A 25,548-nucleotide genomic window follows, 5' to 3' on the forward strand; every position below is an offset into this window, starting at 1 on the left:
TAACGAGACTATATTTGGCCACCTTTATGCCGGGCCCTGATTGCCAGCTAAATCCAAGCACCCTGGAATGTGAAAATTGAATTATAGAATGGCCATAACGCATCAGGGAGGTTGTTAAAGCTGCTGGTCTCCACAAACTGCCACAGGATCATCAAAACGACCTTTCATGGGCTTTTCTATTGCACCCATCTACATAGTATCTGAGTGCCTTTGGTACAACTAACACTTTAACACAGAGGAGCCAGAGTTGAATGAAATGGATTTAGCCTGTGGCATCTCTATCATAGCTGCACAAATGTGTTAAAATCCAGTACCTGTGTATACAAATGTGAGTGCACAAAGGGCATAATCAACAGCCACTGGACCTAATGGATCAGACCGCAAAAGTGCTCGAGACCATGGTGAGAGGCTCTGTAGAAAAAACATAGGTAGAATATATGTTTGCTCATACATCAAGCTTGTGCTTACACAAATGGAGGCCTAGATCTGAACAACTGATGCGGAGAGTTCCTCCTATTAGAGATGAATTGAAACACATGTAGATCTCGGCTGTGCTTCAAGAAATATAAATGCGATAAAAGATTTAGCATGCTTGGAGAAGGAAAAATTAGGGTAATTAATTGCATATTAATTAGGGTTGTTGATTAATTGCAGTTAACTCACATGATTAACTCAAACAAATTGTGATTAAAAAAGTTAATCGCGCTTAATTGCAGTTTTAATCATACTGTTAAACAATAGAATACCAATTGAAATTTATTAAATATTTTTGGATGTTTTTCTACCTTTTCAGATATATTGATTGCAATTACAACACAGAATACAAAGTGCACAGTGCTCACTTTATATTAATATTTTTGAATACAAATATTTGCACTGTAAAGATAATAAACAAAAGAAATAGTATTTTTCAATTCACCTCACACTAGAACCATAGTACAATCTCTTTATCATGAAAGTACAACTTTCAAATGTAGATTTTTTTTTGTTACATCACTGCACTCAAAAACAAAACAATGTAAAACTTTAGAGCCTAAAAGTCAACTCAGTCTCGTTCAGCTAATTGCTAAGAGAAACAAGTTTGTTTACATTTACGGGAGATAATGCTGCCTGCTTCTTATTTACAATGTCGCCTGAAAGTCAGAACAGGTGGGTCACATGCCATTTATGTAGCCAGCATTGCAAGGTATTTACATGGCAGATATGCCCCTTTATGCTTTGGCCACCATTCCAAAGAACATGCTTCCATGCTGATGACGCTCATTAAAAAAATAATGCATTGATTAAATTTGTGACTGAACTCCTTGGGGGAGAATTGTATGTTTCCGACTCTGTTTTCCCTGCATTCTACCATATATTTCATGTTATAACAGTCTCAGATGACGACCCAGCAGATGTTGTTCTATTTAAGAACATTTTCACTGCAGATTTGACAAAACACAAACAAAGTACCAATATGAGATTTCTAGCTACGGCACTGGACCCAAGGTTTAAGAATCTGAAGTACCTTCCAAAATCTGAAAGGGATGAGGTGTGGAGCATGCTTTCAGAAGTCTTAAAAGAGTAACACTCTGATGCAGAAACTAGAGAACCCAACCCAACAAAAAAGAAAATCAACCTTCTGCTGGGGGCATCTGACTCAGATGATGAAAATGAACATGTGTCGGTCCGCTTTGCTTTTGATCTTTATTGAGCAGAACCCTTCATCAGCATGGACATGTCCTCTGGAGTGGTGGATGAAGCATGAAGGGACATATAAATCTTTAGCACATTTGGCACGTAAATATCTTGCAACGCTGACTAAACAGTGCCATGCAAGCGCCTGTTCTCACTTTCAGGTGATGTAACCAGGAAGACGGCAGCATTATCTCCTGCAAATATAAACAAACTTGTTTGTCTGAGCGATTGACTGAACAAGAAGTTGGACTGGCACCAAAGTTTTACATAATTTTATTTTTGAATGCAGTTATTTTTGTACATAATTCTACATTTGTAAGTTCAACTTTCATGATAAAGAGATTGCACTACAGTACTTGTATTAGGTGAATTGAAAAATACTATTTCTTTTGTTTTTTACAGTGCAAATATTTGTAATAAAAAATAAAGTGAGAACTGTACACTTTGTATGTGTTGAAATTGAAATCCATATATTTGAAAATGTAGAAAACATCCAAAAATATTTAAATAAATGGTATTCTAGTATTGTTTAACTGCATGATTAATCGTGATATTTTTTATAATCACTTGACAGCCCTAATAATATATGTGTGACGGGTTGGGTCACAGAAACTCCCTCAAGACTGTCACTAGATGTGCTGGGATACCACTGAGAACAAACCCCCGTTCCACTCCCGTCTTGCTGAGCTAGACACACCAGTTGGCTCCAGCACAGACCAAGAGGTTGGGCTATGCCCCCCTGCAGTTACAGAATCTAAGATTCACTTAGCCGAGGGGCTTCTCAGTTAACAGGGACTTTCCTAGCACCCAGTATTCAGTTCTTCTAGGAGCTTAAACCCCAGATAAAACCACTTTGCTCTGTATAAAGCTTATGCAGGGTAAACTTATACATTTTCAGCCCTCTACAACACTGATAGAGAGATATGCACAGCTATTTGCTCTCCTGGTTATTAATCACTTACTCTGGGTTCAATAACAAACAAAAGTGATTTTATTAAGTACAAAAAGTAGTATTCAAGTGGTTCCAAGTAATAACAGATAGAACAAAGTAAGTTACTAAGTAAAATAAAACAAAACAAGCAAGTCTAAGCCTAATACATTAAAAAACTGAGTACAGGTAAATCTCCTAAGAGATGTTCCAATAAGCTTCTTTCACAGACTAGACTCCTTCCTAGTCTGGGCCCAATCTTTTTTCGTGGTACAGTCCTTGTTAATTCCAGCAGGCATCTTAAGTGAAAAGCAGGGGATTCCACATGACTGGCCACCCATTTGTTCTGTTTCACCCCCTTATATATCTTTTGCACAAGGTGGGAATCCTTTGTCTCTCTCTGGGTTCCCACCCTACCTTCTTAATGGAAAAGCACCAGATTAAGGATGGATTCCAGTTCAGGTGACATGATCACATGTCACAGTAATACTTCATTACTCATTTGTTGGCACACACATATACAGTGGAAGCTTGCAGGTAAACAGAGCCATTTACAACCAATTGTCCTGGTTAATGGGAGCCATTAAGATTCCAAACCACCATTAATGGCCCACACTTTGCATAACTACAATAGGACCTCAGAGTTATATTTCATATTCCTAATTTCAGATACGAGAATGATATATACATACAAATAGAATGAGCACACTCAGTAGATTATAATACCTTACAAGAGACCTTTTGCATAAAGCATATTCCAGTTACATCATATTCACACTCATTCGCATATTTCCATGAAACATAGGGAGCGCAATGTCAGAACATGCTCCTGCTCCTTGAAACAAGTCAAGGAATATTCAGCTCTTTCAGCAGGCATGCACTAAAAAAATGCCATTAAAACATGGTCACATCTTCTGACTGTGACATTCAGACTCATTTAGAAATCCATCCTAATACTTCTCAGAGGAAAACTGCTAGCATTAGTAATGCTCTCAGTGTTTGCTGTGAGATTCATTTGTGCAGTGAACAGTGAGTGTCGCTTGCAATGGCTTTCCCTATTTCTCGCCTTCCTGTGACACTTCTAAAGAGCACTTGTCTCCCTTTTATCAGTACACGCTGCTAATGTGCACACAGGTCAGCAGTTTCAGTGCTGTATATGCATCATTTTGAAGTCGCTCTTGAGTAGCACAAACGTCTTATAAATAGCATCAAACACCGTTCTTTCAAGCCTAGCACTCTCTCTCAAGAACAAGGATGGTTGATAATGTCCAAAAATAACCCTGTGGCATTGATGGCTGAGTAAAATGATTACAGTGCAACTTAAAACCCCAAAGAACTAAAGATTTGTTGGCCTAAGGATTTGTTGCAAACCCATGTTCTGCTTAGGTTTACCAGAAGGTTACATAATGTCTGTGAATCTTTCTAGTGAAATTGAGGCCCAGTTTAAAGCTATCTGTCATGGACTTCACTCACCACTAGTGGTGCCTCCTCCTGGGGATTATCTTTGACCAGGTGTTGCGCCCTCCTCTAGTAGTGTCTTTCCTGTTGTCCTCTTGCACCCTCTTAACTTAGGGTGTTGCTTCTTTGTGATTTGGCCCTCTGGCCAGGTCACTATGTATGTTTCTCCTCCTGCTATACAAAATGGCTGTCTTCCCTTCACTGCTGTGACCATGCCACTTTCCTGTGGCTGGTAGGGGAGCCGGGGCCCACCTTCTGCTCCAGGTTCCAGTCCAGGGATGCTATTTCTTGCAACAGTGACTTGCTTGGTCCGAGACTGTATTGGTCTTCCCCTGAACTCCTTCCTACTTCATAGCTCTACCTTCTGACTTCCCCGCTTTCTCTGGTTTTGCCAGGCCAAGCCCCTCCTCTCAGGGAGTGACTGCAGACTACTTCCCTGCAGCCTCTTTCTGCTCTCAGCTCCTGGGCTTTATACAGGCCTCCTCCTGTCCACCTTAGCCCCAGGTCTAATCAATTCCCTGCTCCCTGGCTCCTCCTCCAGGTGCAGCCTGGGCAGTTAATTGGCCTACGTGCACACCTGAATCCCTTCCAGTCTTGTGTGGGGTGGACATCCCATTACACTATCCTTGGACGATTTATGGTTTCAAACCTAAACCTCGGGAAATTTATGGTTTTGATGTGAAACCACAATAAAAATAAAATCATATTGAAATGGGAGGAAAATGAGGGTGAGGGAAGTCAGTGGTGGGAGGGGAGAAGAAGAAAGAATCACCTAAGGTAACTTCTTCATCTGAATCATCAGTATGTGTTGTTTGCAGTTTGTGGTTCTAGACTCCAAGCTGCCTGAGACAGGAATCATGTTGTATCTGTGTCTTTGAGAGCAGCAAGTCATGGTGCCAACACTTAACAAAAAATGAAAAACTATAATATATAACAATACCACGGGGAGCGGTTGTCTGAGTATCACTTGGGGTTTTTGGTTTCAGAGTGGTAGCCGTGTTTGTCTCTATCAGCAAAAACAACGAGGAGTCCTTGTGACACCTTAGAGACAAATTTATTTGGACATAAGCTTTCGTGGGCTAGAACCCACTTCATTAGATGCATGGAGTGGAAAATACAGAACCAGGTATAAATATATGAAAAGATGGGTGTTCCATTACCAAGTGTGAGGTCAGTCTAACGGGACAGTTCAATTACCAGTAGGATACCAAGGGAGGAAAACTAACTTTTGTAGTGGTAATGAGAGTGGCACATTTCAAACTGTTGACGAGAAGATGTGAGTAACAGTAGGGGGAAATTAGGCTTAGATTTTGTAATGACCCAAGCACTGCCAGTCTTTATTCAGGCCTAATGTGATGGTGTCAAGTTTGCAAATTAATTCCAGTTCTACAGTTTCACGTTAGAGTCTGTTTCTGAAGTTTTTTTTGTTGAAGAATTGCCACTTTTAGGTTTGTTATTGAGTGACCAGGGAGACTGAAATGCTCTCCTACTGGTTTTTGAATGTTATAATTCCTGATGTCAGATTTGTGTCCATTTATTCTTTTGCATAGAGACTGTCCGGTTTGGTCAGTGTACATGGCAGAGGGGCATTGCTGGCACATGATGGCATATATCACGTTAGTAGATGTGCAGGTGAATGAGCCCCTGATGGTGTGGCTGATGCGGTTAGGTCCTATGATGGTGCCCCTTGAACAGATATGTGGACACAGTTGGCACCAGGGTTTGTTGCAGGGTTTGATTCCTGGGTTGATGTTTTTGTTGTGTGGTGTGTAGTTGCTGGTGAGTATTTGCTTTAGGTTGGGGGGCTGTCCTTAAGCAAGGACTGGCCTGTCTCCCAAGGTCTGTGACAGTGAGGGATTGTCCTTCAGGATAGGTTGTAGATCCTTGATGATGCGCTGGAGAGATTTTAGTTTGGGGCTGTAGGTGACAGCTAGTGGTGTTCTGTTACTTTCTTTGTTGGGCCTGTCTTGTAGTATTAATTGATTAATTAATAATTAATTAAAATTGATTAATTTGCAAACTGGATTAATTTATACCTGCTCCTGTATTTTCCACTCCCTGCATCTGATGAAGTGGGTTCTAGCCCACAAAAGCTTATACCCAAATAAATTTGTTAGTCTCTAATCACAAAAACAACAAGGAGTCTGCTCCAATCCCTCAGACAGAGACAAACACCTACAAGATCTTTATCAAGCATTCTTAAAAGTACAATACCCACCTGGGGAAGTGAGGAAACAGACTGACAGAGCGAGACAGGTACCCAGAAATCACCTACTACAGGACAGGCCCAACAAGGAAAATAACAGAACACCACTGGCCATCACATACAGCCCCCAGCTAAAATCCCTCGAGCACATTATCTCCAGCACCATCTACAACCTATCCTGGAAAACGATGCCTCACTCTCACAGATTTTGGGAGACAGGCCGGTCCTCGCTTACAGACAGCCCCCCAACCTGAAGCAAATACTCACCAGCAACTACACACCGCACTACAGAAACACTAACCTTTTAGGGGGAGGGATAGCTCAGTGGTTTGAGCATTGGCCTGCTAAACCCAGGGTTGTGAGTTCAATCCTTGAGGGGGCCATTTAGGGAGCTGGGGCAAAAATTGGGGATTGGTCCTGGTTTGAGCAGGGGGTTGGACTAGATGACTTCCTGAGGTCCCTTCCAACTCTGATATTCTATTCTAACCCAGGAACCAATCCCTGTAGCAAACCTCATTGCCTACTCTGTCCCCATATCTACTCTAGCGACACCATCAGAGGACCAAACCACATCAGCCATAACATCAGAGCTCATTCACCTGCACATCTACTAATGTTATATATGCCATCATGTGCCAGCAATGCCCCTCTGCCATGCACATTGGCCAAACCGGACAGTCCCTATGTAAAAAAATAAATGGACGCAAATTGGACATCAGGAATGGCAACATACAAAAGCCAGTGGGAGAACACTTCAATCTTCCTGGACATTCTATAACAGATTTAAAAGTAGCTATACTTGAACAAAAAAACTTCAGAAACAGACTTCAATGAGAAACAGCAGAACTAAAATTCATTTGCAAATTTAACATCATTAATTTGGGCTTGAATAGGGACTAGGAGTGGCTGGCTCATTACAGAAGCAGCTTTGCCTCTCCTGGAATTGACACCTCCTCATCTATTATTGGGCGTGGACTACATCCACCCTGATCGAATTGGCCCTGTCAACACTGGCTCTCCACTTGTGAGGGAGGTAATTCCCTTCCCTTCATATGTCATTATATAATGCCTGCGTCTGTAATTTTCACTTCATGCATCTGAAGAAGTGGTGTTTTACCCACGAAAGCTTGTGCCCAAATAAATCTGGTAGTCTTTAAGGTGCCACCAGACTCCTTGTTGTTTTTGTGGATACAGACTAACACGGCTACTCCTGATATTAGTCTCTAAGGTGCCCCAAGGACTTCTCATTGTTTTCGGATTCATTAGGAACTAAAGCTCATTCCACTGTAGTTGTCTAATAGGTGTGTTTTCGTCTTGTACATCAGGCTTGAACCCTCACAACTCTGGACAGTTTTTACAGTTATAGTCTGAGGCAGTGTGTAAGTTTACACACACATGGTGTTATCTTGTAAATTATTTTACCACAAAAAGCTTCTATAATTTGGAATGCTTGGTCAGTGTGGGAAATAAAACTTAGCTAGACAGTTTCATCTTGTGGATTTCATTGGTTTCCAGCACTGCCAGGGACAGTTTATATTACAAACTCTTTTCACTGAAATTACAATATTAGGAAATCATGAAAACATTTTCCTCTACATTAGGTGTCATAAAACTCTTCCTTTCACAACCTAAATTTGGGACCTAATCTACTTTGACAGTGGTTGCCCTAGAACTGTAAAGTTCTATTAATCTGCTTTCCTCCCATATATGCAACTCTGTTATACTCCACTGGATTGGAGGTTGCATGTTGTTATAGTTATTTACTACTCTTTTTTTTACAGTAGTGCCTAGAGACACCAAATTAATTTGGGGCCCCAGTGTACTAGGCACTATACATACAAATTGGGTATTAGGCTCCTAAGTCACTTAGGTGCTTCTGAAAAGGTTATGCTATGTGTATGTACAGCACCTACCACAATGGGTGCCCCAGTCACTTAGGCACTTTTGAAAAATATATCTGTAGTAAGACAGTACCTGAAGTGCTTACAAACTAAATAGACAAGACAGACACAGAAGGAAAGGAAACAGAAGCACACTGAGTTAAAGCCATCTGCTGTGTGATCTTGGGCAAGACTGTGGCAGAGCCAGGGGAAGAAATAAGGATTCCTGATTCCCAGTCTAGTGTCCTGCCCACTAAACAATGTCGCCTCCTCCACACTCCTACCTCACTGACACATCGGCATTAGTGACTTTTAGAAGAGACTTGGAAGCCAAGACCCCTTGGGCATGTAGTTTTACAGCCCACCTTGTTGAATTGACTATATGTTTTTGCTTAACATATTTCTTAAAGAAACCCTTAAAGAAAAGACTTCCTGCCTGAGGAGCCTAATCCTTGTAGAATCTCAGGAGAGACTCAACAAGGATTTTGGTCCATTTTCTGTCACTATTATCAAGATCTGATTGACTTATTCTTTCATTATTCTACAAGCTTAGAATAATGGAGAGTGGCACTTTGTGGTTGTTTGCTTAAAAAACACTCCTACTCCACCATCCAAACAGTACTGTGTCAAAGCTCTGTAGTACAGAATAGAGCACTGTTACTATTTAAATACCCAGTTTAACACTGAACGGATTTTTTTGCATATTTGAAACTTGCCTTATGGCTTTACTTGTTAGGCATTTTTCTTTTGATCTTACAAAATATGTTCATCTCTACAAAATGGGTTTGATTTTTGTCAGTGTTGTATTGAGGCTCCTAAATTAATTATTTGCAGCCATTTAGAGTCAGAGTCACTCCTTTTATTCCAGCTGACCACGTTGGTAGGCATTAATGTGGCAGACAACTAGATTTTTGCAAGACTAAATGGGGTGGGGGAGGGTGCTGGTATCATGGGGTATACCAAGAATGCTTTTATGCAATTACATGGTGGTTAACCAAGAGCAAGCAGGACTCAGGATTGATGCCCACAATGGGACCATGAGGCTTTGCAATGATTCTTACTGATCACATCTACCTGACAGTGATCTACAGAGGTCTCCATTCTACTAGTCTCTGAGCCCTGGTCTACACTAGGACTTTAGGTCAAATTTAGCAGCGTTAAATCGATGTAAACCTGCACCCGTCCACACGATGAAGCCCTTTATTTCGACTTAAAGGGCTCTTAAAATCGATTTCCTTACTCCACCCCTGACAAGTGGATTAGTGCTTAAATCGGCCTTGCCAGGTCGAATTTGGGGTACTGTGGACACAATTCGACGGTATTGGCCTCCGGGAGCTATCCCAGAGTGCTCCATTGTGACCGCTCTGGACAGCACTCTCAACTCAGATGCACGATTGTTTGCCGTTGCTCTGACGCAGGGAGGGGTGACTGAGGACACGGCTTACAGGGTTGGCTTCAGGGAGCTAAAATCAACAAAGGGGGTGGCTTTACATCAAGGAGTATTTCAGGCAGGTACTTCACGGAGGGTTTCAATAAGAAATGGTGCACCTAAGTTATTGTTCTTATTGGAACAAGGAGGTTAGTCTGGCCTCTGATTGATACATGGCTAGATTTACCTCGCTGCACCTTCCCTGTGAGTGACTGCAGTGTGACCTAGAGGAATGAGTCCCCTAGACAGGGGAAGGGGGGAAGCAAATGAGTACAAAACAAATCTGGTCTATTTCTAGTTTTGATACACTCCATCTATCTTTTACATCTTTGGCTGGCAGCAGACGGTGCAGAAGGACTGCATGCCATCCACATCTCATGGCTGCTCAGCAGAAGATGGTACAATACGACTGCTAGCCATCCTCATCTCTTGCCTGCCCGGCAGAAGATGGTACAGTACGACTGCTAGCAATCCGTATCGCCTGCCTGCTCACCATAAGACGGTTCAATAGGACTGACTGCAGGACTAAAGAGAATGACCTGGTCAAGTCACTCCAAATTTAGTCCCTGCGCCCATGTCTGTCCAGGCACTCCCGGCCAACGTGGCCAGGAGCACCTCGGACATGACGATGACGGCTACCAGTCGTATTGCACCGTCTGCTGCCAGAAGGCAAGGGGTTGCTGCTACTGTGTAGCAATGCAGTACCGCATCTGCCAGCACGCAGGAGACATACAGTGACAGTTACCTGAGCGGGCTCCATGCTTGCCGTCATATGGAGTCTGCACAGGTAACTCAGGAAAAAAGGCGCAAAACGATTGTCTGCCCTTGCTTTCACGGAGGGAGGGAGGGAACGGGGGCCTGACGATATGTACCCAGAACCACTCGCGACAATGTTTTAGCCCCATCAGGCATTGGGATCTCAACCCAGAATTCCAATGGGCAGCGGAGACTGCGGGAACTGTGGGATAGCTACCCACAGTGCAACGCTCCGGAAGTCGACTCTAGCCTCGGTACTGTGGAAGCACTCCGCCGAGTTAATGCACTTAATGCACTTAGAGCATTTTCTGTGGGGACACACACACTCGAATATATAAAACCGATTTCTAAAAAACCGACTTCTATAAATTCGACCTAATTCCATAGTGTAGACATACCCTGAGGGACATATCTCATTAGGGAAACAATAAAATTCTGCATCTATTTAGAATTTGTTAGGGGCTTCCCTTTCCTACATAAGGAAATATCTAACCTCTCTTTCATCAGTTGGCTGACCTATAGCGAGAGAGAGACATAAATAGAGAAAAGAAAAAAATCTTCAATTCTTCCTTTATGTCCTCCTTAGCCTTCCAGTGTTCCTCAGCTCCTTTGCCTTTCCTCTGTCCAGCCATCAACTCACCATGACTCCTCATTATGGATCAAAATGCAATACATTTACTCACATTGGGTATTGCCACATTCCACCTACACTCCCATTAAATTCAGTGGAACTTCACATGGAGTAAAGTCCTACTGAGTGTGAGTAAAGATATCACTATATGGTCCTTATTTATATTCTGGTAGCACCCAGAAGGTCCAGTAGGGATCATGGTCCCATTGTGCTGGATACAGTAAACCAGCAAGGAGGTAATATGGTCCAGTGAATAGGCGACTGGCCTGGTAGTCAGGCTGTTTGGGGTCTAGTCCCAGCTCTGTCACTGACCAGTTGTATGTCTGTAGGTAAGTCTCTGCACCACTGTTTCCTCTCACACCTTTTGTCTGTTTTGAATCTGAATTCTTCAGGGCAGTGATTGTATGTACATATACAGTGCCTAGCACAACGGGGCAAACTCAGTTGGCGCATTTAAGTGTTACTGCATTACAAGTAAAAATAGAGGACTAGAAAGCTATTTTTGTGGTTAAACTTATTTGGGGTGGGGGACACACAAAAATTAACACTTGAAATCAGGACCTCAAAGTCCAGGTATCAGAGCCTAGCTGTTGCTGTATCACATGAACAGTGGGCATATATTTAATGTAATACAAAGTAACTTTCATTTAGCTCTTCATAGACAGGTAAGCTTGGAAAGCATATACAATAAATAAATCTCTCTCACCAGGTGGCTTCCCACAAGCATTCATGGTTCTATCACAATGGTATTTTCAATGTCTTAATCACAGTTGGAAAGCTGCATGTCCTTGTGTGTCTTTGTCCTGTACTTGGGCAACAATTTTCCTTTGCTGCCATCTTGTGGAACAATTGGCAAAATGCCTATTGAAACAAAGCAAAAGGTTTCATTCAACCTGTTCATCCTTACTGAAGTGAAAAAAAAAAAAAAAACAGGTGTAGAGTTACATGAGACTTTCTGTTTTGGTTCACATGGTTTGTACACACTGAGTTTTCCCTTTGAATGTCAGCTTCTGTGTAGCAAAAGCTGAAATGCTGAATGAAACCAGCAGAAAAAACGAGGTGTCTTGGAATGAGACAAGAATATCGTTTAAGTGATTTTTTGGAAGCAGTCTACTTTCTTTAGACAAGGTCAAAATGACATTCTCATTTTCACTCCCACATACTAAGGTGACTCCCATGAAGTACATGGGAACTATTCCTAACCTGAGGCATGACAATAGGGTCCCCTAAATTACCTGTGTATCAAATAACACATCTTGAGACAGAATATCTCACACCTGTAAGAGAATTAGAGGAGGTCTTGGAAAAATGAATAAGGCAAAGGATTAACAGCTAATTGCTATTGTCCATTAACTAAAACAAATTCTGAAAACTAAGAACACCTTTCCCATATGCGATACAGACTATGTATGACAGATTATTGGCAAACAAGTTGAACAGAGACTTCATAGAACTTCATTGTCTTTGAGAGAGTCATCCAATTGAAATTACAGTCTCCTTGAGACCTATAAAGCTAGTCAAATTTGAAGAATATCAATTTTGAGAATGTAAGTGGGACTCAAGTGGTGCACAGGTCTTGTACACAGAGGTGAATTTCACCATCAGTGACCGTGTTTCTACCCATGACTCTCCAAAACAGCTGTGCTCCTCTGGAACAACACAGTTGACAGGACACCTGAGAGCCAAAGACAAAGCCTTCTTGCGTGAGAAGGTTCAACTCTTTGGCAGGAGGGATAGCTCAGCGGTTTGAACATTGGCCTGCTAAACCCAGGGTTGTGAGCTCAATCCTTGAGGGGGCCATTTAGGGATCTGGGGCAAAAATTGGGGTTTGGCCCTGCTTTGAGCAAGGGGTTGGACTAGATGACCTCCTGAGGTCCCTTCCACCCCTGATATTCTATATGGAACCTCCTGAGGAGATGCTTGACCACTGACAGCGCTCACTGCAAGATCCTCCCCTTTGGCAAAGTATTTCCAAAGTATAATGATGATAATACAAAGTATAGTATATTATTCCCTAAGCAGAGTCACTCCTACCCAAGGAGGGAAGGGGAGCAGAAAATACCATGGAGTATACGATGAAGTGCACTATGCAGATTTAACTGACCTGTGACGCACTTAGGGTCAGGCCCTTGAATACTAAAATATTGGATACTATAGAAAACCCTTAATTGATTGATTATGTCAATCCCCTGGGCAGTCTCATCCTTGTCTGCAGTTTAAAGATGCCTTTCCCTGGTGGGACCATCAGCAAACACTATAATTTTGTATTGGTGAATTAGAAAAAGCAATTGCAATGGTGTATTACAATATAGACGTACTAGGTTCTTCACTGTAGTCCATTAACAGGTCTGATCTCAGCTGAGGAAAGCTTCAGTGTAACCTCAGTTTATAAGTAAATAAATGCTATTACCCAAGACAGGGTGGCCCAGAAAGCTAATAATGCAGTCAGCACTGGGTGAGCTACAGGTGCAAAGCTTGGTGCTTGGTGCATAGTCAGAGAAAGTACAGAGATTGCCTGCAATAAACTTGTGGGGCTTGAAGGACTTTACATCATCTCAGTAAAACAAAGTGCTATAAAAACTTGTGGGACCTTGGGGCTTTATAGGTGCAGTGTCATTTCAGTGATGTGGAACTTTTGGGGGGGAGGGAGATAATGTTGATTTTTTATCAGTATGTTTAAAACCTAAATCTTTAGGAAGTGGAGTTAAGAATTTTCCAAAACCCAGGTAGTGCTTCACACTGTTAGAAGCAGTTCATGCGGGGAAGTGGCTGCTCAGATCTGAAGAACCCAGGTTCTGGCTGTGTAGCCTGTCAGCAAGGCTTACAGTGGGTCTGCAGCAAGAAGTGTTAAGTCTGTCATAGTCCAATGATGGAACTTCATTGTTCATTGAAAAAAAAAAGGTTAGGGTTCAGAGAGCTTGTTCAGATACATTAATAATGACCTCTCACAATAATCCACCTCAGACCCACTTTAAAGCTCTTCTTTTTGTGGCGGTGATGGGAGGGTAGGTATATGAACCTGGAAGGCCCCAGGTTCAAGTTTTGGTCCCACGTGAAAATTATGTTGGTGGTCTTGTACTTCCCTATTGTCTAGTGGCCATTTCTCTACCCAAAAAAACCTATGGAACAACTGAACATGATTTACAGTTTCTGCTGAAGCAAGCCCAAGATTAGACTAGACCAGCAGTGTCCTTTTATGTTAGTGCTTTCACAGCAGAGGACATTACATTACAGCACAGCATTAGCCTTATCTTCCAAGTGAATAGTATCGGAGCCGGCTTCCTCCGTGCTGAGGTCCTCATGTCTCTGTTTTTAATATTCATGCACTCTGGGGTTCAACGCTATCCAGTGAGCATTGTGATCCTGAGCTCATAAATTCAAAATGGAGGCTCCCAGGGCTCAGCCCAGAGATAGGTAGGCCTGACTGCCCAATGTACAAGCTAAAGGGGATCTGTGGGAAGGCCTGTGGCAGATGGACAGAAGTGAGTGGGCTTCCAGAGGGTGTGGGAATTGAGCAGAGATAACAGTAAAGTGGCTCACCCAAGAGGCAGAAGCAGTGTGGAAGAACCAGTGTCAGTCCCTGCTCTGTAAGAAACAACAACAAAAGACACATTGTAAAAATGGAAAATGCTGTGGATCAGATCCTCTGCCTGTGTAGATCAGCATGGCTCCTTTGACTTCCCTGGAGTGATACTGGTTCACTAGCTGATGAGCTGCCACTGCATTTCAAAGGGGGGAAACGCTGGAAATTTTAGCCTGGCCAAGTGAGTGCTTGGTTGGGAGGCAGAGGAACAAAATAAATCATTAAATCCTCAATCTGCCTGTCCTCCAACATGCGTAGCAAGTTGTCTGTCCTAGTCTGTGAGTTTTCTGGAGCAGGACTGTCCTTGTTCTACTCATTTGTGCATCACCCAGCACAATGGGGCACTGAGGCCCAATTAGGGACTCTATGTGCTACTGCAACATAAATAAAAAAACTTCCAACCCATTTACATCTCTCAGCCTATATGGTCTCTCTGAGCTTTGGTGATCCTCTTTATCCGCATGTGAAACGCAGCAGAGTCCTAGCCAACAGAACCCAGCACATGCCAGCAGCAAATAGTCTGCTGACAGCAGTGATTGCTTCATTTAAACAACTGCTTCCAAACACTTTTCTGAATGCAGGTAGGGTCTGTTGTGTTCCTTACTAACAAACACACTGTGTATGAGGAGCAAAACTAACTACAGAGCTGAAGTGGACTGTAGGCATTCAAAGAGATGTAGGACCAGATTCTCAGCAGAGGTATATTACCACTGGGGGAGGGATAGCTCAGTGGTTTGAGCATTGGCATGCTAAACCCAGGGTTGTGAGTTCAATCCTTGAGGAGGCCATTTAGGGATCTGGGAGAAAAATTGGGGATTGGTCCTGCTTTGAGCAGGGGGTTGGACTAGATGACCTCCTATGGTCACTTCTGACCCTGAGATTCTATAACCATAGCTTTCCCCCATTGGTGTAAACTGCCACAGGTCCACTGATTTCATTGGCTCTACACTTGTTTACAAGAACAGAGAATCTAGCCCTTAATTTAGTTATTTTTTCCTCATATTGAATTTAAGGCACAACCTGAGCACTTTACTTTACTATTATGGGCAAAGTCATTTGAAAAATATCCTCAGGGTCCTAGTTCTCCACTGCCTTGCACACTGTGTAGTCCTTGCAAAGTGGATGCAAATGTTGTCATGTCAGAATTTTCCCTTCACTTGCCCCATCATAGCATTTCACACCCTCTCTGCACAGAGCAAATGACAAGGCAAATCAAACCCTCCCATTTTTTAGTAATGAGCAAATCCATTCAGCTCTCTAGTCATTCAGATACCAGCGGACGGGTCCTGGTTGCCAAAATGTACCAACAACTGTTCTTATTCATGCTTTCTGAATTCGCCACATTATTTCATCTTGGAACACTAAAATAACCTCAAAAAGAAAAGGAGTCCTTGTGGCACCTTAGAGACTAACCAATTTATTTGAGCATGAGCTTTCGTGAGCTACAGCTCACTTCATCAGATGCATACTGTGGAAACTGCAGCAGACTTTATATATACACAGAGGTATGCATCTGATGAAGTGAGCTGTAGCTCACGAAAGCTCATGCTCAAATAAATTGGTTAGTCTCTAAGGTGCCACAAGGACTCCTTTTCTTTTTGCGAATACAGACTAACACGGCTGTTACTCTGAAACCTAAAATAACCTCAATCACTTAATCAGTAGAAAAAAAAGATGTCTCTCTCCAAAGGTCTCGGGTTGGGGGGTGGGATGTTTTTTGTTTTGATTTTTTTTGGTTGCTTTGTTTTGGTTTTTGACAACAGAAACTATCAAAATGTAATGCATTGTACTATCATTTTTGGCTGGGAGAGCCATTGTCCTTCTCACAGTTGCATTCTTGCAATACCTCTCATTTTTGTTGCTCACAAAGAACAACAAACTAGTTTTGTTTTATTTAGTTATGTTTATTACAGTAGTGCCTAAGGGGCGATGGAAAACTTCATTGCGCTAGAGTGATGGCCAGTCCCTGCTCCAAAGAACTTACAGTTTATCAAGACACACACAGGATAGGGGAATGCATAGAATGTACAATCGAAGAGAACAGTGATCGTTTGCAGTTGTCACACTAGAGCAGGGATATTTTTGTTTGTTAATTTTTTAGGGTAGGGTGTTGTTGGGAGATGATTGCTAAGTGGAGAGACAACAAAGGAAGGGAGAGGGGGACAGAAAGAGGAGGAGGGCTCGGGGGACAGGGAGAAGAGTGAAGGAAGGAAGGGGAAGAGAATGGAGATGAGCTAGAGTGAGGCTGAGCTGAACAGACTGCAAGGGAAGAGGCAGGTGGAGTTGAGCTCACAGCCAATCAGAGCAGGGGAGAGAATGTCCAGAGGGAAAACTGTAGGAAGCAGCCTAATGATATCATCAGTATCTAATGGTCCCTACTGAGGCTGCTTCTGTGTCTGCTCTGCTGGTGAACTTCATTGTCTTTGAGAGACTGGCCTGGGTTGGCTCCTCCCCAGAGTTTTGATTCGCTAAGCCCATATGGCTTAGGGGAAAAGATGGAACTGTATGAATCTTAGTGCCCCTAGAGAACAGAGGACACCATTCCATACTTCTGGGTGCTTGGGTGCAGAGCTGGCCACAGCTGGGCCCCATCTTTCCTACTCACCACATAGTGCTGTTTCTGTGTCTGCTCCTGAGATTTGGAAAGAGAATTTGGAGATACACCACCACTGTATTAATAGTCCAAGAATATAATAAGCTGTTACAATTTTACAATGAAGTGTCAATAATACATGCCCCAGTAGGAAAGTAGATACTCTTTTGTGGTGGTGATGGTGATGATGATGAATTATTAGAATTACAGCAGCACCTAAAGGCCCAAATTTCAGTTGGGCCTAGGCACTGTACAGACACACAGCAAAAGGCAGTATACACTGCCCTGAGGAGCGCTCAGTCTAAATAGACAAGAAAGATGAAGAGCAAGAGGATAGATCCAAAGGTCTTGCAATTTTCAGCTATTTGTAGCCATTTTTATGTATCCCTTCAGTCAACACTTAGCCAGTATAGTTAATTTTCCTCATAGATTAATTCCTGCAGCCTCCTGCTCATTTTAGCTTCTTTCCTCTGAACCCCCTCAATTTGGAAATCTATTTCTAGTAATGTGGTGCCCAGAACTGAACCCAACATCAGAATTATGGTAATACCAGAAACCAGAACCTCTGTGCTTAGTGGTCTAATTATTTTGTATATATTGCAAAATCGTATCTAATTTACTGTCCAGTTTCATCTAGGTCTCTCTCAGCATTAATGATTCCCAAGTGTCCTTTACTCATTGAGTAGATCAGTATGTGTTTCAGGTTATTTCCCCCCAGATCATTTAGCTTGCTTTTCTCTAAATTGAATCTCATTTTATTTTCTGCCCACCCAGCCTGCTAACAACTCCTTGTCCTTTTGTGTTAGTTCTTTCTCCTTACTGGTGTTCACATTTCCTTCCAATTTAATAGTCACTGAGAATTCCATTAACATGCTGCCTACTCACTCTCCCAGACCATTAATGAGGGAATTAAACTAGATTGACTCTAATGGTACCCCATTAGCTAACCCCCTCAAAATATTACCTTTTTATTATTTCCAGCCAGTTTTCAATCCACATGCCAGTGGTCCCATTAAGTCATTTTGAATTAACTTTTTGAGTAAGATTTCCTGAGAGATAGCACCAAATGCTTCCCTAAAATCCAAATCCATTACAGTGACTGTGTTCCCTTCATCCACTTACATCCTGAGCCGTAATTGACTTCAATGGGTGCTGCGGGTGGCAGACCTTTATCATTCTAACAAAAAGCAATCGAGAAAATGCATTTGGCTGCTGATTCCTCATGGTACCATTACCATCTTTTCACTTTCTTGCAGTACTGTTTCATAATTTTCTTAGCAACAGAAGTTAAATGGAAGGGATGCTGATTGCCAGCATCATTGTTCTCTCCTTGTTTGAAAACTTTTCTTTAGCTTTTCAGAGCAATCCTAGTTGCCCATGATTTTTCAGAAGAAGTTATCATGGGTCTCGCGAACACGTTAGCTAATTCTCCTAGGGCTAGATTCAAAATCAGAGCACATACCTGAACAGGGGACATAAGAGATGCATAGATCCGTAGATGGGGTACTTGGACCTTGGGTCCAGGCTCATGGGATTGAGTGCAGTTACTCATCTGTTTGCTCTCTCTCTGCAACAGGTGGGTGGAGAGTGGCTGAGCATCACTGGTTCTAAAGTGTGGTGAATCTGCTGTAGTAGAAGGCTGATGGTGGCAAATCTGCTGTTCTCCTTCTCCAGATGGGAGGTTGATTGGGTCACAGAGGCAGGGTCTCTCAGTCTCTAGGCAGAGCATATAATTGAAGGCAGTTAAAGGAGTGGGTATGGGGACCCACTGGTGTTATGGCCTATAGAGCTTTAACTGGTTTAAAAATTCAACTCAGATATAACAGCTATTTCTCAGGGATGCTGTTCTATAGAGTACATGATTTCATGCTTTTGGAAACTAAAGCGAATGGAGGTAGGTTGTCAAATGAGAGAAAGATCATTCATACACAATCACTACCCACGTAGAAAGTTGCATGGAATTACTTCCCAGCTCTGTGATGAGAAAACATTCCATACCCTGAAGAAACGCTACATAATTACACATCTACCACTTTCAGAAGAGGAAATGGTCTGTGTAATAGCTATCCATAAGAGAAGATGCGTAATTCAGCCACCTACTCTAATTAGGCGAGAGTATAATTAACAACACAAACACTGCCCTGGGATACAGGTTTATACAAAGAATGATTCATGGATTCTTTGCCCACTGGTCAAAGGAGAAAGTAAAAAATGTTTAAACTGATATATAAAAGGCCAGGAAATAGTTTCTGAATTGCTCACAATTCCCTCCTGCACCTCCCAGCCAATTCTAGTTGATTTTGTTGCTAGCTGTAATGAACAGAAAACATTAGCAAAAAATACCATCCTTTAAAATTCCTCAGCCAGACAGTGCCATCTGCTGAGACATTGCTGTGAGGAAAGATTCACACATAAGTTTTTAGCTGGATAAAACAGTTACTAACCTGTTCTGTAGCTGTTGTTCTTCCGAGATGTGTTGCACATGTCCATTCCACTTCAGATGTGTACATGCCCAGTGCACTAGCTGCAGAAATGTTTCCCTTAGTGTTACCTGTCAGGGTGGTGCATGCACCCTCTACTGCCTCCTGCTGCTGCACAATTGGGTATGAAATAAAGGGCAGAGCCAGCCCAGGCCCCCTGCAGTTTCTTCTTCCCCTCTATATCAGAGTCCTTCCAGGAGGGAGGATAGGTCATGGAATGGACAGGTGCGGCATATCTCGAAGAGTGACAGTTGCAGAACCGGTTAGTAACCATTTTTCTTCAAGTGATTGCACGTGCCCATTCTGCTTCAGGTGACTCACCAAGTGGGATTAGAGTCTACCTAAATAATGATTGAAGGATTGTACATCCAAATCTGGCATCATCTCTAGACTGTTGAGAGCTGGCATAAATGAGAAGCAAAAATATGTACTGCAGACGAAGTTGCAGCTCTACAAATGTCCAGTCTAGGCACTTGAGCTAGAAAGTTTGCAAAGAGGGATTCACCGGACTCAGTACTGGGAGCACCTGCCTACAGCTCTTGTTGCGCATTTTCGAAACATCTACTGGAGAACATAGAGAGGGGAGGGTGTGGAGAGGATCTAGAGGCAAGAGAAAACCTCCACAGATTCCAGTACAGCCATTGATAGGCATGGGAGCCCAATCATGGCTCCCTGCTAGCTGACCAATGTGGAAACTCAACTGAATACCAGGTTAAAAACCCCTCAGAAGAAAGTGATGGCTTACACATGACACATGAGATCCAACTTCCGACTTAGACAACAAACTTGAGCCATCCTGCCAGGGAGATGCAGTGCCTCTCAGTGCTGGGGAATAGCGATGGGAGTCTGAAGAAGATGACATTGGGGAAGTCAGAGCCACCTTGGCTCTTGATAGCACAGTACAAGGGGATACCACAGTGACCAGAGGTGCCCACAGTACTCAGGGCTGAACTCTGGCCTCCAGAAAATCCACACAAGTGTCCGTCGGTACCAGGCAAGATGTCTCTTGAATCACTGGCGAAGTCATCACCGAGATACTCAGCAGATCACGTGCTGCAGTATATGCCTCAGGCACTGATGGCACGCTGGGAGAGTCTTTTGTTGCTGTCGCTGAGCCAAAGATGATGGCACCGCTGAACAGGATGGTGGTCCTAAATCAAAACTGACCATGTGAATGCACCCGACTGGATCTGAACCTGGATCTTTTAAGGATGTGCATTTTGCGTTACTAATCCAACAGAGAGGATCTCATTAATCCACATTACTGAGATGCAGCATCAAGAGCCTATCCCTGAAGACATCTCGGTATTGAGGTGGAAAGCACTTCAGGGCAGGGATCATGATTTGCTCCCGGTTTCTACAGCCCTGCACACACTGTCAGCATTCAGTAAATAACAATCTTTCACTTAAGGGTGAACTAATTGCCCAATTCCAATCCCATTAAAATCAAAAGTGACTCTTTCCACAGCTTGATTGGGTCCTAGATGAATAGCTATAAACGGATTGAGGTTAAGGCTTAACATTTGTAGTTATTGTGTCTAAACATCTCATATGAAACCACATGCATCACCACTAAGAAGATTAACAAACCCCACTTTCAATTCTATGGACTTGATTCGCTATTGTGTTGTGCTGCTCCAGGTTTACACTGGTGAAGTGCCACTGATTTCAGTGGAGTTACACCAAATTCTCACTGGGGTAGATGAGAACAGAAGTTAACCCAGTATGTATCTATTTGCTTCTATATGGGCTAAAAACCTTGCTGGCCCTTACTCAGGTGCACAGAGGGGGAAGGAGCCCATAAGGAGCCTTCCCACAACCCCATGCATGGCTCGTGAAAGACTCAGACACAATTGAAACTCCTGAGCTCTGGAGAGTGCACCAGCGGCTGCCTCCCTGCTTCCTTCGCAGGGCCATGCAGAGGCATGGATCCATCTCCCTACACACTGGCTGGCAGAACCAGTCTGCACAGACAGGATAGCAGGTTGCACCTTCCAAAGGGGTGTGGCACTGGGTGCATGGTTTTCTATGCCCATGAGCTCCAGGAGGCATTCTGCACCCTTTGGGCCAGGGCAGTTCTGCATTGACTTCTGTGCAGGGCTGTGCTTAAAGGGAAAATGTTCAAGTCCCATATTATAACTGTCCTTAAGATATAGTCATATTATCTTCATGCTTTGCCTTTTCCCTCCTGCAGCATTTGTTTAATTTCAGAGCTAGCGTTAATGCATTTCCTTTATTAAAATTCTCACCTCTTTTTGCTTTTATTAACACTCTGCTTCTGAGTCAAACAAGAGCAGAATGTCATGCAGTAAATTGAATTCTGGCTCCAGCAAAAAGTTCATCATCTCCCATTATCCTCCATTCACATCATAATTTACCACCCTTGATAAAAAGAGGTGCAAAATCAGGTTTAAAAATATCCCATTCCGCAGACTACAATTGCTGTCCTCTGTAGGGAAGGGGGTATTTCAGTTCTGTTTTATTCAGCAAACCCTCTGTAAAGAACAAAACCTGTATGAATATACTGGCAAAGGAGACTTCACCTTACAGATGGGTTCACTGTTGTTTCTATGACAATGACATCTGGAGGCCAAAGCTGGGAGTGCGGCCCCACTTTGTTAGGTGCTGTACACACTTCTAGTAAGAGATGGTCCCAAACATTTGAAATGGACAAGATGCAGGGTGGGAGAAAGAGAATTTCATCCCCACGTTACAGTTGGTGATCTCACGCACAGAGAGGTTCAGTGACCCTTGCAAGGTTACACAGGGTGGCTATTGCAGAAGCAGGGAGTGAACCCAGCTTCCTGAGTCCTAGGCAAGTGTTTTAACCACAAAACCATTTTTCTTCTCAGGCCTTATTTAAGGAAAGCTCCTGTTGATCCTACTACAGCAATCTGGAGTTAGTCAAGGAGAGCTGGCTGGTGAGCCCCCCAGACCCTTCCAGATCAGCTGGATTGGTTGCTTCCCCATTCTGGCTCCTAAAGGCTGAGTGTTCCCCCACTGCCAGGCCAGTGCTTGGGAACTAAGCCTGGCTCTCCTGCATGGCAACACACACTGCTTAATTTCATTACACACGCTGTTATAGGTACAGTATGAAAAAATTAACATATGTTGTCATTATTTATCAATTTAACACCTATACCTCACGTAACGTGCACAAGCTCCACAAAGTGTTAAACCCCAGGTTGTTACCTCCTCTAACACCACCATCTGTGGAGTCAGCAATCAGCAGAGATATCTCACTTGAAGGGCAATTATACTCCTTCCCATCTAATCAACTGGGATTGACATTGCTGCTACTTCCGATGGAATAGATTCCATTTCCCTCTCAGGTTAATTGCTGAAGAGGTAATGCCTTACTCACCTCACTGCAGGACCCCTCCCCAAACATCACAGGTAGGAAAGCATCTGCCATTTGCTTTGTCAAATTTCCTTGAAAAAGAAAGGTTGGTTTTAGGTGAGCACCTTAGAAATCCAATGGAACATAATATTTTATGCAGAGAATGGCAAATTGGAAGGACCAGTTTTGGAAACAATTTTACTCACTATGGATAGGCTAATGATAAGATCTGTAATCTGATAAAAGAGCGAATGCAATTAATGCAGTTACTGAGCCAAACAATTTAACATTCTCTGAGCAACAAGAAGGAATGGGAAATACCAATTAAAATGGGAGAAGGGTTTGTATTTCTAGAGAAGTGGCTGTGACCCAGTGGTTCCCAAACTGGGGTTTGTGAACCCCTGGAGTTTCACGAAATGTTACAGGGAGTTCTTGGGAAAAAATTCCCTAATGGCAGACAGAGCTGTCCCTAGGGACTCCGGGCAGCACGGGACCAGCAACCCAGAGCCCCTGGACTTCCAAGAGCTAACCAGATCAAAGCAAGCATATCTATCACACTGAGGAGATTTAAACTTCAAGACTCCTTATAAGAAATGGAAAGGGAGGTGGATATCTTTTGCTGTTTTTAAAATTAAATAGGCAGCTAGTATTGTTTCTAAAATTATTATGAAGAACAAGTTTAAGCTTTTGTTGTAATGTGCGTTGTTTGCCTGGACTGCTTGTGTAGGAGGAACTCTTTGAGTTGGCTTCTTAAATATCTTCATGCTGTTTCACATCTGATACTCCTTGATGAAACACAGGAGCCTTGTCTTATAACAGGCTTATTCAAAGTGATACAAGCTACAAAAGTGAGATCTTGGAATAGTGTTGTCATTTTTATAATGTAATAAAAATACTGTAATGATCAATAATAATTAATAATAAATAGTGTGTAATAAGCATGTCATAAAAACAAATTTTATATTTCCAAGATCACTGCTTTTATAATTTATACTCAGGTAAAGGATAAAATCCCTGGAAATATTCATTTTTCGGAGGGGGTTCGCGAGACTTGACATTTTATTGAAAGGGGTTCACAGGTTGTTAAAGTTTGGGAACTACTGCTCTGACCTGTGGTCTATCCAATGGTTGAGGTTCTTCAGACAGGTGCTGTCTAATACTATAATATTAAAAAATAACAGACTACAGTATGAGGGAGACAAAGTAGGAGAGGTAATATTTTTTACTGGACCAACTTCTGTTGGTGGAAGGTACAAGATTTCGAGCTACCCAGAGCTCTTCTTCAGGTCCAGGGAAGGAAACCTGAATGCATCAGATGAAGTGAGCTGTAACTCATGAAAGTTTATGCTCAAATAAATTTGTTAGTCTCTAAGATGCCACAAGTACTCCTTTTCTTTTATCCTGGAATCAGTGACTCTGAAGAAAGGTTTTGGGGTCATAGTAGATAATGAGCTGAACATGAGCTCATGGGATGACTTTGTGGCCAAAAGGGTTAATGTGATCCTTGGATACATAAACAGAGGAATCTCAAGTAGGACTAAAGAAGTTATTTTACCTCTGTATTTGGCACTGGTACGACCACTGTGTTTGGATATGGTGTCCACAATTCAAGATGGATGTTGATAAATTGGATAGAATTCAGAGAGGAGCCATAATAATGATTAAAGGATTAGAAAACATGCCTTATAGTGATAGACTCACAGAGCTCAATCTATTTAGCTTAACAAAGAGAAGGTTAAGGGGTGACTTGATTACAATTTATAAGTCCCTGGGAGAACAAATATTTTATAATGGGCTTGTCAGTGTATCAGAGAAAGGTATAATATTGGCTGGAATTTGTCACAGTTCAGGACAACTGCACCTGTATTTCCCTTTCATGCACAAAGTGCACCCCCTCTATGCTCCAAACTCCTCCGCTGTCACTCCTCCGCAGACACCATCTGTCTCTCTCCATCCTGGCCAGGAGATTTTCAGACTGCATAGTTCCCTGCCTATACTGTGATATTCCCATCAATCCAGACTGCCTAAACTGGCCAGTGTCTGCGTTTTGCTTTCTATCCAGAGGCTATGTGGGTGGAGCCATGGCTCTGCTTCCCACAGCCATTAGCCATCACAGCTGAGCTGACAGAGGGGGAAAGAAGATGTACATTGCAAAGGGATGGTGCAACTTACTTCCTACTCAGAGCAAGAGGGGAGTGGTTTTGGTTCTCTCACATAGAAAAGAAGTGACCTGCTCAAGGTCACCCATTTTGCCAGTGGCAGAACTGGGAATTGTATCCATCAATGTCAATGGAACCTCTTGCATGAGTAAAGCAAATAGGATTGGCATATTCAATGCCACCTGCTATAGGCGGTGTGTAGCAGACACGAGCGTCACATCACACACCTCAATACATCTGTAGTTTTTAAACAATTTTAATTGGAAGTAAAGTGGCTGATCACCAACATTGCATATAAACCTGTTTCAGGATCAATCAGAGTAATTTCCTTATATGGTTTATATTAACATTATCCTGATGAGACAACCCTAACCAGGTAATATAAGATCACGACTCCTGTAACCTATTAAGTCATAAATAGGTGGCTC

Source organism: Eretmochelys imbricata, chromosome 2, assembly GCF_965152235.1.
Source record: "Eretmochelys imbricata isolate rEreImb1 chromosome 2, rEreImb1.hap1, whole genome shotgun sequence".
In the NCBI taxonomy this organism is placed as follows: domain Eukaryota; kingdom Metazoa; phylum Chordata; order Testudines; family Cheloniidae; genus Eretmochelys; species Eretmochelys imbricata.